Source organism: Fundulus heteroclitus, chromosome 20 (genome assembly GCF_011125445.2).
Source record: "Fundulus heteroclitus isolate FHET01 chromosome 20, MU-UCD_Fhet_4.1, whole genome shotgun sequence".
NCBI classification, from domain to species: domain Eukaryota; kingdom Metazoa; phylum Chordata; class Actinopteri; order Cyprinodontiformes; family Fundulidae; genus Fundulus; species Fundulus heteroclitus.
This window is the reverse complement of record NC_046380.1, coordinates 37,404,222-37,420,802: the sequence shown is the minus strand read 5'-3', so window position 1 is coordinate 37,420,802 and position 16,581 is coordinate 37,404,222. Positions and strand designations below refer to the sequence as shown.

The 16,581-nt window shown below is 38.0% G+C and overlaps 1 protein-coding gene across 1 annotated transcript in view; it reads right to left on the bottom strand.

The window, feature by feature from the left end:
- Nucleotides 1-12,122, bottom strand: part of camkvb (CaM kinase-like vesicle-associated b) — a 63,164-nt gene extending 51,042 nt beyond the window's left edge. Inside the window, exon 1 of the mRNA XM_036124601.1 lies at nt 11,786-12,122. The gene's annotated coding sequence lies outside the window, so the exon portion shown is untranslated. The remainder of the gene's footprint in view (nt 1-11,785) is intronic.
- Nucleotides 12,123-16,581: the final 4,459 nt, after the last annotated feature.

The following is a 16,581-nucleotide window of genomic DNA, read 5'->3' as shown; positions in this document are numbered from 1 at the left end:
CAGCATGAGAGATTGCTGCAAAGCCATGGACAATGCATGTCCCTGTGGCTCTATGCTTTTTTTGTGAGTGAATGCTACTTGTCAAGACTTGATGCAATCTGGGTTTCCCTAGATTAGAAAACTTTTTGACCAGTCTGTATGATTTCATTGAATTTGACTTTGTGAAGTGCCTTGAAATGACATGTATCATGAATTAGTGCTATATAAGCAGCATCATCTGGTCAGCAGCTACAGACAGCTCTTTTTAAACCTGTTAGAGGCATAGATCATATTGTTACAATAATTTTTCCTGATGATAATGTCGCCTCTTTGGTTTGTGTATTGTGTATCATGCAGACTCTTTTAAATCATTTCTGCAGCACCTGTGTTTTACATTAAAAGTTAAATATCCCTGTTGAAGGTTCAAGAGAGTACATTGTTGTGCCAGTTCAGACGTGACAGAAAGCGGGCATCAATTCGGGACGTAACGGACTGCGTTACCCATGATGCAATGTGGTCAAAATGGCCACCAACTCCCATCACGCAACACGGCAAAATGGCCGCCGATCAAGATAAGGTTGCTATGGTGATGGCTATAAAAGCCGATCACACACGAAAATCTTCCTTCTTCCCTGGCTTTCAGCCAACCCGAGAAGACACAGCTGATTCCGTTGGGGTGATTCCCACGCCACGTGTTCGATTACTCGCTGGACCGAGATTTTTCGACGCAACGGTTATTCCCTGCTTTTTATAACAGGAGGTCGACTTAAATAAGTACTTTTAAATTCCCTCTGATCAAAAGACTGAGAGACGCCGTATTTCCCAGTGATCGAAGAGGACCCCGCTTTGTCTGGCCAACAAAGCGACTGAACCTGGAGGAAGAAACGAAGGAGCTTTTTTTTCTTCCCCGTCCCGCTGCAGCCTGTGGAAAACTGCGCTCGTCAAGACGCGTCCAGAAAGCCGCTACTCGGAGCGCTCCGGACCAGCCCCGAGGCACCTCAAAGTAACGGGGTCTCCCCTTTTATTTCTGTTTCACCAACAGGGTGTTTAGAAGTGCCTGGGCAGGCGTAGAACTTTGTAGGTGTTGGTTAATGCTTTTATTCCACGACGAAGTTGGAATTATTTTGCTGAACATTTTCTTTGTATGTGCATGCATTTTACAATTGATTTGCTGTGTTGATTTGTGATCCATCAAGAACCCCGCCGTGGGTTACTGCTTCATTCCTTTCCATCTTCTTCCCTGCTTCCCCCCTCTCTCTCTTTTCGCTTCTTATCAGTTTAATTTCTTTGTCCGAGCTCAAGTCGCGGGCTTTGCTTTAAACTCCCAGTTAGCTGCGCCCTCTCGAAGCGAGGCATTACCCCATCAGCGTAAGCGTGGTTACGTCATTAGGACCTCCCCTCATACGTCATCGTAGCAGCCATCTTGGGAGGGTCACGTGTATCTGGACTGTAGGGAGCTTAGCTGAACTAGCTTTTGGTAAGACATCAAAGCGTCCAGTGAGATTCCCGAAGTTGTTCTGTCTGTCAATGCTGATACGTGAAATGCCGGTGTTTCGAGGGCGGTGTTAAACAACTGTGAGTTAAGTTAAGATCTGCCAACCACTCATTTTAATCCATTGTTTATTTTTGTTTTGTTCTTTATTTCCACATATATATTTTACATGTTTTAGTTTAGTAATGAGTAAGAATTCCAAAGTTGTTTGAATCAGAGAATTACTGTAACAGGGAATTGCTTTTGGTTCAATAAAACCACGACTGCGGAATAGACATTGTTTTGTGTTCAATTCAATTCACAGTTGCCTGGGTATTCAGAATTCAGAGCTAACCTCCTTTGGAGTTAACATCTGATATTAATACAGAGACAATATCATTGGATGGTGATAAGGAATAAGGATTTAAACTCTAATTGCAGTTACATTGGGGTTCTCACAGCCTGCTGGATAAACCTGGTCGGTTAACAGTCCGACCTGATCATTTATTCCAGCATAAATGAGTTCATAACAGCAAATTAACTAATGCATTAGTGGTATAAATACTTATAAGCTTATAGCTAACATCACCACCATTTGAACTATATTTGTTATAGCGAAATTTTGAGTTGAATGATTTATTATTTAAATTATAATACCAAATTATAATTAATAATAATAATAAGCATATTCAACCAGCTTATGGCATAACAACATGCAGTAGGTAAACGTAGGGGTTTTGATTTCAACAATTAAGCAAAGGAATTTTATTGATGTTTAACATGTAACATTAGTAATATTTACAAAACCTATGTTTATTCTCTAGAGCTCACTAATTTATACTTAACACCATGTTGTACATCGTATCTGTAATCTAGATCACATCTCATTTTTGTAAACTGTAAGGAGGAAAAAATGCAATTGTCCTTTTATACCCTGCTTCTAATTCATTTCTGACATAACTGCAGACAGTAGCAAAGGTTCAAACATTTTGCTCCCAATATTATCCTTGGTATGTTCTAAATATGCCTCATTATGCATTAAATTTGTGACAATATTCAAAGAAGTGTTAAAGAATTTGCAATCAGTCTCCATCCAAATCTGACAGATATTGTCGTGTTGAGTTTGAACCCATCTAATGCTGATAGCAAGGCACTGAAAATGCCTACCTTGTTGTGTTTCACAAACAAATCAATAAATAATAAATCTTAAACTGTGTTTTGAAAAAAAATCTGTTCAGTCAAGATTGTCCAGCTCACGTTTGATCCATCTACATGTTTTAGATTTAGAACAAGAAGAAGTTCAAATGCAATCCATAATGTTTTTTTTAAAAAAAAGTGAAATAACAGTATATCACTAATAGGAACGGAATGGTAACATTACAAATAGGGTGTGCAGATGCTCCCGATTTCCTGAATTTCCAAAATGAACCGTAATTATCCTTGAATGTCGTTTTTTTTCTCCAGATGACTAAAATGACTAAACCTGCTACAACCCATACAAACCAATACCACGAGCCTGAACAAGAGCAGGCTGGCAGGCAGTCAGGATAACAAACTAAGTTGCGCTTACACTGGATCTCCATTACTTCTAACGCAGAGAGGAGAGTATAGGATGTGTCAGATCTGGGCCACACAAACACCACATCATACTCTTCCATACGTGAACTGCTCCCAGAGGAAAATGTCTACAGCAGAAACATGCATCAACACAGAAGTAAAATATTAATCCATTTCTTTTTAAAATTCCCCTTCAAATGTTCTACTTGTTAATACCGGGCAGGGTGGCTCTTTGATGCCGTATGGAGCAGAAGCACCCTTTCCTCTAAAGTTCAGGTGAGGCGTAAAGATAAAAAAAAAAAAACCTTTTTGACTGACGTCAACATTTTCTTCAGGGGTTTAATTTACCCCCCATGCCACATCCCCCGTTTAATGCACTCTAACTGTTTCCTAAAGCATAACCACTGCTCTATCCTTCTCTGATAAAGCCCTATAATGACAACAGACTCCAACTGAGTCAGCATCTGGCTCGTCAGATTGCACAGGCAGAGCAGGCAGGAGGCAGTAAAGGTGATAGGCTGGTAATCTTTATCTTGTGTGATGGCAGATATATACTCCATCACTCACCAACACAACACAAAAGCTTTTAAACAGGTAAAAACAAGGGTAAAAAGCAACAGGCTAGTCAACAGACAGATGAACAGAAAATGTGGCCAAGAGATAAGCTTTCTAATACTGATCTACATATGGTATGTCGTGCCATAGACCTTTGTCTTTCTAGAAGCTTTTTTTTGTTAATATGACTGTAATTTTCAGCTTAACAACTTTTGGGGGTGTTAGGTAACTCAGTCGTAGAGCAAGCACACCATATGCGGGGGCTAGAGTGCTCGAAATAGCTGTCCCAGGTTTGATTCCCAGCCCCAGGCCCCATACTGTATGCCTTTCCCTTCACACTCTACCCTTCTTTCCGTCTAGCTCGTCCACTAGAGCCACCAAACCTTATAAAAATAAATGGCCAGTACAACATTTTAAGTCCAGAGTACCCCAAAGAGCTTTAAACTACATTCGGTCATTCACCCATTTATGCACGCATTCACACGCTGACAGAAGTAACACATCGGCACCACCATCTGACCTCTGCCAAGAGGCAGCGCGGGAGCCTGATGGTGCCCTAGGAGGGGTGCAACCCACCGGCAACCCACCGGTTACAGGAGGAACTCCATAAACCCTGCACCACTGTCATCAGATAAAAAATGAAGAACTTTTGATGACAAAACTTAGATGCCATCATAGAAGATATTTTCTATTTCTCTGTCACTTCTCAATCCTCTGGTCAAGTCATAGTGCTGCACACATTTATTGGCACTCCTGATAGAGATATTTAGAAAACTTTAGAATAAATTAATCTTTTCAAACATCTTCTCAATTTTATCATTTCAGTGAAAAAAAACCCAGTTTATTTGAGGGTTTTTTTCAGTTGGCAAAAAAAGGTGTTGAGAATGTTTTAACAAAATCACCGGTGGTGTCATTGCCTGCACTCCTACGGATCCCTTGAAAACTAAAGTGTTTTTTTTAATTATTACTTTCTAAGAACTTTGTAATTAGTCATCATTGACTTTCTTTTCCCCTGAGGTAACAATATGACACACAGACCCAGTTCTATTTGATCCTAGTTTCTATTTATCTTGTCACTTGATATGATGACAAGAGTGGTTAGCAAGAAAAAAAAAACACTAGTTGCTATCTACAACCTGCTGTTTCTGAGCAATGCCAGAGACTAAGAGTGATGTTTTTAGTAACAAGTAATCCGGTTGGGTTTAGCATTAAACAAATGATGCATTATTATTGTTATTATTATTATTATTATTATTATTATTATTATTATTATTATTATTATTATTATTATTATCATTATTATTATTATTATTTTCTTACACAATCCGCCTTCACGGCTATCAAGGTTATCAAAGCCATCACAGTCCCCAGATCTAAATTCAATGAAAACCTGTGATGAGCTGAACAGAAGAGACCCCCAGCACCATGAATGATCTAAACAGATTGTGCAAAGGGCAACAGTCAAACATTTCTCTCTCTGCATATTCAAACCTTGTGTAATGCAATTTAATACATTCTTTTTGGAAGAAAGAATATTATTAAAATATCCACATTACAGGTGAAAATAATGGTGCCACCTGTTTGTTTTTCCTAACAATGCAGTTCCCTATCATTTACCCACTGAATAAATATATATTTAAGCTAAAGGCTGGATTTTTTTTAAAAATGTGGTGTGATGTTTTGATAATTAGAAAAAAAAAATATTTTATTTTACATATCTTTATAAGGGGTGCCAGAAAAGTTTGGGGAGTGGGGGCTGAAACATTAAAATGACTAACATTTGTTTGGATGTAATCAAATCTGCCTATAGCGTGAAGCATTTATCAATTAACTTAATAAAATAAAACAGCAGGGAAAACACTGGAATAATAAACAAGATAAATAATGATAATTTCAACTAATTAAAATTTTAGTGGACTCAGATTTTTCTAAAATAAAAAGGATCCAAAATATTTCCTAAACCTTGCTTTTGGCTGAAATTGATTGTTTAAATTAGGACCAGCTGCTGTAATATAGTGCTTTTCTGTTTTAAAATAATGAGAAAATGACTACTTTTATTGTTTTTAGCATCTTTTATTAGAGATTAATGCAGCTAGCTTTGCCCAAATAGCTTCCTCTTTGCATATTTCCAAAGAATGCTGCTAGCGTAATGGTGATGTTGCTCATTTTCCAAAAGCTGCCAAAGCTACCAAAACGTGTCATGAAAGAAGCTGAAAGCTTATCGAGATAAAACTGAGCAGCTTTGCTGTGCTACATCAAGACTTCCTGTTAAATGCTCTGTCTCTACAGACATGTTTTACAATAGAATTTCCCTTTTAAATGGCCTCTTACATCTCTATGCTTCCACACCGAAGAGTGGCATTTTCAGAGCATTCATTAAGGTGTAAGGCACTCATTTGAGTGGCGCAAACACAAGCAGAGATTCGATCTGACAGGAGATCTCATGAGGATTCAAAAGATTTGTGGCATGCACATAGATGCATGTTTATTCTTTTTAGATGCATATGTCTTCTTCCATTATATCCACTTCATATGCGGAAATCCATCCTTTCATGTCAAGATTACCAGCTTACAGGCAGATGTTGTACAGCATAATCATTTAACGACTAGTTATTTTTCATTGTAGTCACCCCCTCCTCTTTTTTTTTTAAATCTCACTTCTCACAGCATGGTATTGATCCACTGAAAGTAGATCACTGCATACAGTATGCCCAGCTGCAGAATATATTCCATGTGCCTCTGCGTGGTTCCTCTCTTTATCCTCTTATGTCTGTGCAGCAGCTGCGGTCATGTGAGGACAGTGTTGCTTTCTGTTTTATGGAACAACAGCAGCAACAACATTTCAAAACCCCATCAGATGGAGTCCTGTTGTTTAAATCCTGCCAAATCAATTGGCATACTGTATGTGGAAATTAGACTTGGCTCAATGCCCTTTGTTGGTTTACATGATGCACATTGCTTGAGATGTCTGATGGCATCACATCACATTTCTGAAACAGAATACATCCGCAGGCTGTTTGAAAATGACTTCTAATGAGCAAAAGTTTAATTATATAACTTCCTTTATTTGACTGACTCATGTAAAATGAAGGAGGCAGAGTTTTCCCCCCTGTATTTATAAGATTAACCTCACATGTGGGTTATGTAAAGTCAAATTAAGTCCATCTCTGTAGCGTGTGAGTATCCACACACTTTGATTTCACCCTTCAAAGCAAGAGATTGCACTCACAGTCCACGCTGAAGGAGCCGGTCCTATCTTTTTACTGCAGCTCTAACCTTTCCACACTTGGTGGCTGTTGTCTCTGATTTAATTCATTACATTTCTCTCTCCTCTATAACACAGGTTCCTCACAGTTACTCCCAAGCCTATCATTCCAAGTGTCAAAAGGTATAATAAAACACCACCTTGGGTGAGTGTCTGTCAGCAGCGCTGGACCCAACAAGTGACAGTTCCTGTGCTTCAGCACTGCACTGCCACGTTCATCTTCCAGACAGTAAAACAGCCTGCCTTATCCCATATGGGCAAAGGTTCAGGAAAATGTCTGATTAAATTAAAAAGGGAAAACTGCTTCAATATGAAGACTATTTGCATTTTTTATTTTCTAATGTAACAACTATTCATTTCAATACATTTTACTTTTAATGCATTGTGACATTTCTAAACGTTTTACATTTAAAAACTTAAAAGGTTGGGGTGTACATTTGTATTCGGACCCATTTTACCCGATACACCTAAATAAAATCCATTATAACTAATTGGCTTCAGAAGTCACCACGCAAGAAGATAGCTCCACCTGTGTGCAATTTCATCTCAGTATAAATCCAGCTGTTGTATGCATAGTTTTGTAAGAGGACATTAGTACAACATCAGAATGCTGCACACAGGTCAAGGATAAGGGTTCAGAGAAGTTTAAAGCTGCTTTAGGTTAGAAAACACTCTCCCAAGCTTTGAATATCTCACAGAGATCTGTTCAGTTAGTCTGAAAATGGAAAGAGTACGGCACAACTGCAAACCTACCGAGACATGGCCGTCCACCTGAGCCGAGAGGCTGGGCAAGAAGGGCATCAGCAGCCAAGAAGCTTAAGGTAACACTGGAAGAGCTGTGGAGACCGCAGTTTGGGGTGGGGTAATCAGTTCTCAGATAACTAACTAATGTCAAACACAAATCTAAGCTTTATGACTGAGTGGGATGAAGTAAATCAGCGTTGAAACATGAAATTTAAACAAAACGTATCAAGGTTTGTGGTAACAATGGGGGTAAAAAGATGAAAAAAGGCAATGTAAATGTAATTGTTGTGTTTAAAAATATAGCTGTTATCTGAAACAAAATAGGATATATATATATATATATAGATAGATAGATAGATAGATAGATAGATAGATAGATAGATAGATAGATAGATAGATAGATAGATAGATAGATAGATAGATAGATAGATAGATAGATAGATAGATAGATAGATAGATAGATAGATAGATAGATAGATAGATAGATAGATAGATAGATAGATAGATAGATATAGAGAGAGAAGCATAAAATAATGCAGGGCACTGAACCTTGCATGTTTTGTAAAAGCATAGCAGTGAATGACTAGACCTGCATATATAGATCCTGATGCGATGTATCAGTCCAATGAAGTAGAATACAATCCCCTCTCCTCCTCTTTTCTTGCTCATTGGAAAACATCTCTATTACCCTCAATATATCAGCCGCCATTGCAAATTTGTGTCCTGACAGTTGCATTTGCAAAGCACTCCTCAAAAGTGTTTCCTATGCTACATTGCCAGCAGCTAACAGACTTAGGAGCGGATGCTTGGGAAAGTTTTCCCCGGAGATCTAATTGTGTACAAGCTGGGAGGCTGTGTGGTGGTCTGCTGCTGTTTCCTGTAAGCGGCTGGCTGCTGCTGCCGCCAAGGGGCCACCTGGGGGTCCAAAGGAGGTCTTCTGGGTTTGTAAAATCATTATGCTCAGCTAACTGGCAACTTTAGGGCAGGACATAAGGATGAATGCCATTAATCTATAATGGTGGAGCTCTAGTGGCAATTTTTTTTCCCTGTGGGGCTCAAAGCATTTGGTTCAGCTTAGCAGCCAAACACTCAGTTAGTGAAATATCTCAAAAGCAGAACTAGAAAATTTACATTTCAGACAGAGACTGACAGGGCTGGTGGAAAGTTGCATGAGGCCCTAAGCAACACTGTAAATTCAATTGGAGACCAACTAACTGCTTTGCAAATTGTAATTAATACAAACGTTATGTAAATGTTATGTTTGTCAACTCATCACCACTTGCAGTTTGATTGAAATGTGACTGAAGGTCAGACAAAAGCAAAAAATTATATATATTAAATTAGACTTCATAACAAAATATTTTGGTAATATTTTGGGGGAACATTTAGAAATATAGTTTTGTCTTGAGTAATATGTTTCACAAAAAATCTATAATCAGTGTAGAATTGCCCTGTCCAGGTATGACCTGTCCAGGTATCGTACTATATAATTCAAAGGTAGTCCTAATGCAAAATGAAGCTGAGAACATAATCAGTTTCATAAATATACATTTAATAGATCCAAAATTAATTATTTCATTCATTTAAAGAAGACTGTTGGGAGTTGCATTGTCCATCCCAGATTTGATCGGTCTTTGTCAAATTTGATCAAATAAACGCATTCTGGAATGAAAAAGCTGTAAACAGCTCTGTAGTTTCGAACAATTGAAATAACAAGGCTTAGCTAGTTGTAGAATTGTGAAAGTGCTTTTAAATCCTTTGCATCTCTTTGTTACCATTTCTTTTCTCTAACTGTTGTCAAACAAATAATATAAAAGTAGTTGGACCTTCTTTAAATGATAGCCCGGCCAGCGGCCTTTATCCGCCAGCTCTGTCAATACAACGGGTATCTCAAGAACCACTTCCTTCCTTACTTCAAAATAAGAGTCTCAAATATAGACTTAACAGTGTCATTGTAAAAGCATTTTTATATCCAGGGTTCACAATGTTTTATAGTTGCTTCACCATACGGAGCCACATACTGACAGGCACAGGATAGCTCTTTGTGAGAGAGACTTCACTTAGGTGATAAACATATTGACTTTTTAATATCAGGAGATATCATGACACAAAACCTTTTTACACACCTATATTTACACAACTGGTGCATTTCCAACCCCCCACTGTGTAATTTCAAGTACACTTGGGGCACCTGGTCCATAAAAGCTCTCTTTTAATCCCACATTTGATTCGAGGAGAAAAGCATTCAGCTGTAGGTAAAAGAGTCACAGTTATATTTAAACTGCCCACGTATTCTGTAATTATTTATTCAACCCCTGCTTAAAAGAAAGACAAATAAAGCAAAGGAGATAGATTGAGTATCCTAATGTTGTAAATAAAATCAATTTATAAAATGTTTTTTGTGTTGAAATAAATAAAACATTTAATAAACAAATAACTGTGCCTCTGTCATTATTTTAAAGTGAGTATTAAATATGTAATAACATGATTACATTTTAAATCACTTCTTAAAATTTGAAGTATCAAAACATATCAAAATTATCTACAACTGTTGCATTGTTTATGCATGCATTATTGATTGCTATGCTACAATGCAGAGTGCAAAATAACTAAATAAAAATGTAAATAAAACAATAAAACTGGGATTCACACTGTGGTTCAGTAAAAAGACCCTAATAACTCGTTGCTTAATCTGCATGGTACATTAACATATGATCAAATGTAAATTCAGTCTTGTCTCCACCCACTAAGTATGTTTGTTAAGACTGATCGATACAACAAGTTATTCAATTACAGCAACACATGAACGAGACATAATTACAAAAAAGAAATTATTCATGTTTTACTGTTTACATGTTACTTAAATATCAATATAAATAGTAAATAAATGATCTCCGTATTTGTTTGACCCTTTAAATAATTATGACACACTGACGTAATCATTTGAGGATTCCTCTACACCTTAGGACTTTCATGAAGTAGCTCTGAAATAATGAAATATAGAAATAATGTATGATTTGAATATGGAATAACTTTATATTTTAATAATGGATTTCACATTTCAGTGGCTAATTATGAGGTCAGAAAATTTTGAAGACATTTAGATAATTAAAGATATATGAAATATATATATATATATATATATATATATATATATATATATATATATATATATATATATATATATATATATATATATATATATATTAAATGGGTTTTTTTCCCGGTTTGACATTAATTATAAAATAGATAAATAATTATGCCTTTATTTTAGTCATTTATTTGATTGTGACATTTTTGAGATTCAACATTCTTGTTCAACAGTGCGCTACAAAAAAATATTAAAACTGTCATTTGGGCAAGTGTATCCTAAGTGATTGGTTATTCTGCAGTCAGTTTCTGATAAATTGTACTGGCCAGATCAGTTTTAGCACGGCTCACTAATTTTACAGGTTAAAGCTGAGGTATACAACCATACAAATGAAAAATATATTTTTTGTACAATCTTTTATAAAAATGATCGATTTACCTAATTAAAACATTTGATAAGTTGTCAATTTAATTGTTACTGGTTTTAATTAACTAATTAGACATTTAGGTACGAATTTATTGATTTATGGAATTGTGGCACTTTTGGACTTCCATAAATTCACAGGACTCCTCCATGAAAAAGTTGGAGTTTTTAATTTAAAACGTTGAGAATACCATTCGCAAAAGTCCATAAACGCTTATAAGTGACTGAACGTTGCTTAGTGTTGTGACAGCAGCATCCTCCCAGCCTGGGCGGGCTGCACCAGCGCAAAACTGTACTGAGATGTGCGCTTGCGGAGACAAAGTGCTGCAATAAACTCAGAACTTGTAGTTCCTGAACCAAACAGAATATTCGCGATCAGGAGGAAGTCTTAAATTCATCTCGACATTAATTGATACCGCTGTTTAAACTTTTATATATTGAAATTAATTAAAAATAAATTTACCAACAAAGAAGCCCTTAACACATCCAGACGCTTACACTTAAACCACGTGTTTTTTATTCAAGTGTTGTAAATTGATTTTAAATTAAGAGGCATTGCATCTAATAGTCACCATGGCAGTCAGCTGCTATTTGAAAAATCCATTTAGGACACTATTTGTAAGAATTGTTGAGTGATGCAGAGACACGTCGCTTTCTCTGTGCACCGAGATTTTAACGCCTCTCAAAAATCCTAACTTACCTTGGCAGCAAACTGCGCCTTTAAATGCAGGATACTGTCGGAAAGTCGAGTTTGTCCAGGGAGAATCCCGCCACTTCCTCTGATACTAAACGTTCCGCCGAAGTTTGGAGGTATAAAAGTACTTCTGAGCCAAATTCTTGCGCTCCTGCAGCTTGTAGTACTGTACCATCTGTTGTGCCTTTTTGCGCGTCGAGCTCTGCGCGGTGAGGAGAGAAGCGGTGAGGAGAGGGAGGAGAGGGAGGCTGTGAAGGGTCCACAGCGCACGGCCACCAGTGGATGTGAAAGCGCGCTCACATGGATGATTACTGAGTCTGAAAAGCTAAAATAACTTGTGCCCAATAATCAGCAGCGCCATCAAAGAGTCTGTGCCTTCTAAGATCTTCCAGTGAAAGGAGAAATGAAAAGATGCAGTACGTTTTGTTTGATTCCTGTAGTTCTGATTAACGGGTTCACACACAGATACGTAGATTGGTTAGCGACCCCTGGTTAATAAAATAAATAAATAAAAAAAATCTATCTTTTACCGCATAATCGCATGCTGAAAATTTCGGAAATATTCACCTTCGATTTGAGTATATTGATTCTGTAGAGTAAAAATAATCTATGTTAAGAAAAAAAACCTCAATTTGTTGGTGCCACAATGCTAACTCTAACATGTATCTTTAAAATAAATGTAAATTATAATTTGGGGACTTCTTTTTCCTGTCTGTTTGCTTTGGGAATACATAGGGAAAGACGTAGGCCATTTCTTATAAATGTGATCACTAGGCTGGGTGAGGTCTTATCTTCCCAACATGCACAAAACAGCAGCAAAGTATTGCATCTTATTTGTTTTATCTTTTGCAGATAAACTGTATAAACCTGGCCTAAGGGTGGTACTTTTTATTTTTATTTTACATTTTTATGTGAACTTCTTTAGTTCTGCAATATTTGTCTTAAAACCATCTCAATGCTGCACTCTTAGGGCTGAATGGTGGCTGTTGCAGTTGAATTTTCCTATTGGTTCCAATGGTATGCTTTTGTCATCATGGCCATGAACCATCTCACTCAGATACACGCCCCTATGGGGAATCGCACTCAGGAGTTGAAATTGCAGCATTGGGAACATTGATCAATAGTGTTTAGCATTTGTTACAGTTTTGAACGTTAGCCCATGTTAGTAATGATGCTGCTAATGTCACCTAACCACTGATAAATTGCACCAATCCTGTCCTCCACTGCCTTGGCAGCGTTGGCTTTAAGCATCGCTGAGCCAGCATTTTGACTCAGTGTCTTGACCTGAATCCTCTACCCAGTCATGGAGCCATTGTCTCATTGCAAAGGGGGAAGGGACTTGTAGTGGGCCCTTATAGCTTTTTGGCAATTTCACCTGTTAATAATTCACATTACAGATTGGATCTGGATGTGAGCTGTATTTGGCCGTTGCCAAAAAGGGACTGAATGAATGGCTTTATTTTCAAAAATAAAATAAAAACACAGGTTGAACCATCAAAATATGTAATAGAATCATAAATCAGCAAAGAGACTCAATTTGCTTTGTAAATGGCCAGATATTAAATAAAAAAGTAAAAGTAAATTCAACATTAAATACTGTGCAGTGACAGCCTGTATGGCACAGCTGATCAATTAGTAGCATTAATAATTGGAAATGAGACAACAGGGCAAAATGGAGAGATTGTGGATTACAATTAATAGTGCAGCACAATTTGCGCTATTTCAACACCTTGGACATCGCCATGGATTTATCATTAAACCCCCAACCGCTGATAATCTAGCACCACAACTGCCGAGATGCTTCTTCAGCACCCTGGTCAGCGACACAAACTCAAACCTGGGTCAGATAAAGGTTAAAGCAGCTATGAGTACAATATTTACTGTAAAATAAATCTAAATCATTCTCATTTGTCACCTGGAATAAAAGTAACATTCCCTATATGGGTCCTCTCCATCAATAATGTTTTAGTCACCATTTTCTCCTTTCAAACCCAGGGCTCCCAACACAGAACGCAGCAACAGAAAAGAATAGAACATTATATACCTATGCTGTGTTAGTAAAAAAAAAACAAAAAAAAACGGCTTATTAGATTGTGATTGGCAAGCTGTTGTACCAATTTGAGCCACAAGGTGCCAGGATCACTTATAGCTCCTTTAAAAAGTAGTGCACGCTGCTTCAGGCAGCTTTGAAATGGGACGAAACAGTACTGTCGTTTTCACAATTTCTCGATACTTCAGGTAACCGGCAGCTCCAAAAAGCAGAAATCCTGTTATAATAACATCCTTGACTGACAAAATGGATAGACACATGATCCTCCTCCCACTGTGTCTCCAGCAGCACATGTCCCGTCAGGCACAAGGGCTCTCCTTCGCCCAGTCTTCTCGTTGAGAAAATTCTATCGATTGCATTGAGAGTCCAGCTGACCAGATCCATAATTTATCGTTTGGAAGATATGTAAAATGAGGCTCCAAAAAGATCGATAGAAGGAGACAAGGAAACGGGGGTGGGAGACGCAAAAGTAGAGGAATGGAGGAGAAAAAAAGAAAACCGTCCCCCTTCACAGAGAAGCAGGAGGAAAAAGTTAGTTAGCTTCAGTGTTAGCCGTTCATTGTAGCTCCGCTGCTCTCACTGTATACTTTGAACATGCCTGAGAGATGCAAGAAGCAAACCACATACAAGTTTATGAGAAAAGGAGGAAGGCGTCAGTTGAAAGAGATAAGATCAGAGTGGATTTGGGAGATTTTTTTCACACAATCCCCCTGAGGAGTGGAAAGAGCAGGCAAGGCATGCGCAGTTATTTAAAAAGGGACTTGGGCATTTCTTACTTACATTTCCAAAAAAAACTTGTAGACTCTACCTTTAATTGTGCCGTTTATCATGTTCTGAATGAGCTGGATATAACTTTAAAAATTTAACAACTGCCTGCTCTAAGAGCTAAAACAGAGCGTGTTGCTTGGAGTTTGTGTCACATGTGTAGTTTTCTGATTGCTTCGATAACCTGTTTCTGCTGACCGTGTTAGTCCGCCTTTGAAATCAGGCTCCACCGGCGGCTTCCCAGACTGATATTCCGTGTTTACGGCATAATTCAGTTTGGCCAGCCAGGCTAGCAATCACCAGGTAACTGTAGCATAGGATGGCACACACTGTTGAGCACCACCTGTATCCTCTTGTGTTGCTGATATAATGAAGAGATATTGATGGTGCCTGTTTCTACATTGCTAAAACTGATGCTGGAGATGGAGAAACCTTCAAGAGTTATAGCTAAATTCCACACATTAAAAAGAAACATCCTTGCCCAAATATAAAAAAACAAAACAGTTAAAAAATATTTAATAGGGTTTAAAAGAGAGCAGCTGATGCATTATTGTGTTTGTGCTGGAAGCAGATTGTCATATTTAGACAGATCTAACACAATAAACTGTGGGCTGTTCCTAATCCCATTTTATGGAGAGCATACTTTTATGAAAAAAAAACACATACACAGGCACTTATTGGATTTAATTGTCAGTGCTTTGCGGAGAAAAAAAAGAAAAAAAACTATACAGGATGGCAATGGATTCTCAGGGAATAGACGTGTATGTAATGTTTCATACAATGAGAACCTGTTATTCGAACCTAATCATGGAATATGTTTAAAAAGTTTATTGTAAAGATTGTAGTTGACAGGCAGGAGATGACCGCAAAAACAGATGATGGCAAGGCAAGCTGACAGCAACGGCAGGCTTGATATTACAAACAGGCACACCAGAAGCTGATAGCAAGGACAGGTAGAGGAATGTTAATGAAGACAGTCCAGATCCTTGACCAGAAAAGGCAGGCTGATGGTTCACCAGTGTGGACAGAACGAGCAGCAGAACCACACAGGAACACTGAGCTTAATGACGAGCACACGGTCACTGGAATATCCAACAGAGAGGGCAGGTTGCACACAGAAAAACAAGGTCTGGCAGGCTGAGCAGGCAAACAACTGGGAGCAGCATACATCAGTGCAACCAAGATAAACTGGTAATGAGTGACTGTGGAAGGCTGGTATAAGTAGGCAGAAAAAACAACAACCGGTGAACTGACTTGAATCTAATTAGCTGCAGCATTGGAACTAACTGCAGCAGGTGGAACTAATTAGAGTTAACTGAGTGGTGACTGAGAAAAAATGGAGCAGAGAATGAAGAGAAACAGTCCAAAGTCCAAAAAATAAATAAACAAAAAGATCAAATCGTGACAGTCTAACCGTGACGACTACTGCATGGTACCCCACATTTTCACATCGAATAAATCAAAGGTTCAAAAAGCCCAGTTCACCTTAGAGAAAAGAGAATAGTCAAACACGTAAGAACAACAGAGACCCAAAAGTCCAACTGTTTCTGTGTATCGATTCTCTCTCAGCCCTCTCTCCACTTTTCATGGATCAGCATTTTATAGTTCTGAATTTGCTTTTTGCCATGGGATGAAATGGAACTGAGTGTAGTATGAGAGTATGTGAAAAGTGTGAGAAATGTCTCGTGTATTGACCATGAAAGTCAGCAGAAGTCTAGTTAGCAAGTAAAAGGGATTTAGTCAGTAGATGCAGTCATTTTTAAAAGGCCCTGACAGCCCATGTCTTTGAGCTGTAATTCCTTAAAGGGGTCCAATTATGCTTCCATTTAAACAACTTAGGATAGGTCTAGGGGCTACACACAACATGTTCATTACATTTTTTTGCACAAAATCATTCTCAGATAATGAGATTTCACCTCCTCAGTTCTGCCTATTTTGAGCTCCTTTCAGAACGAGCTGTTTTAGGACTCTGTCACTTTTATGGAAA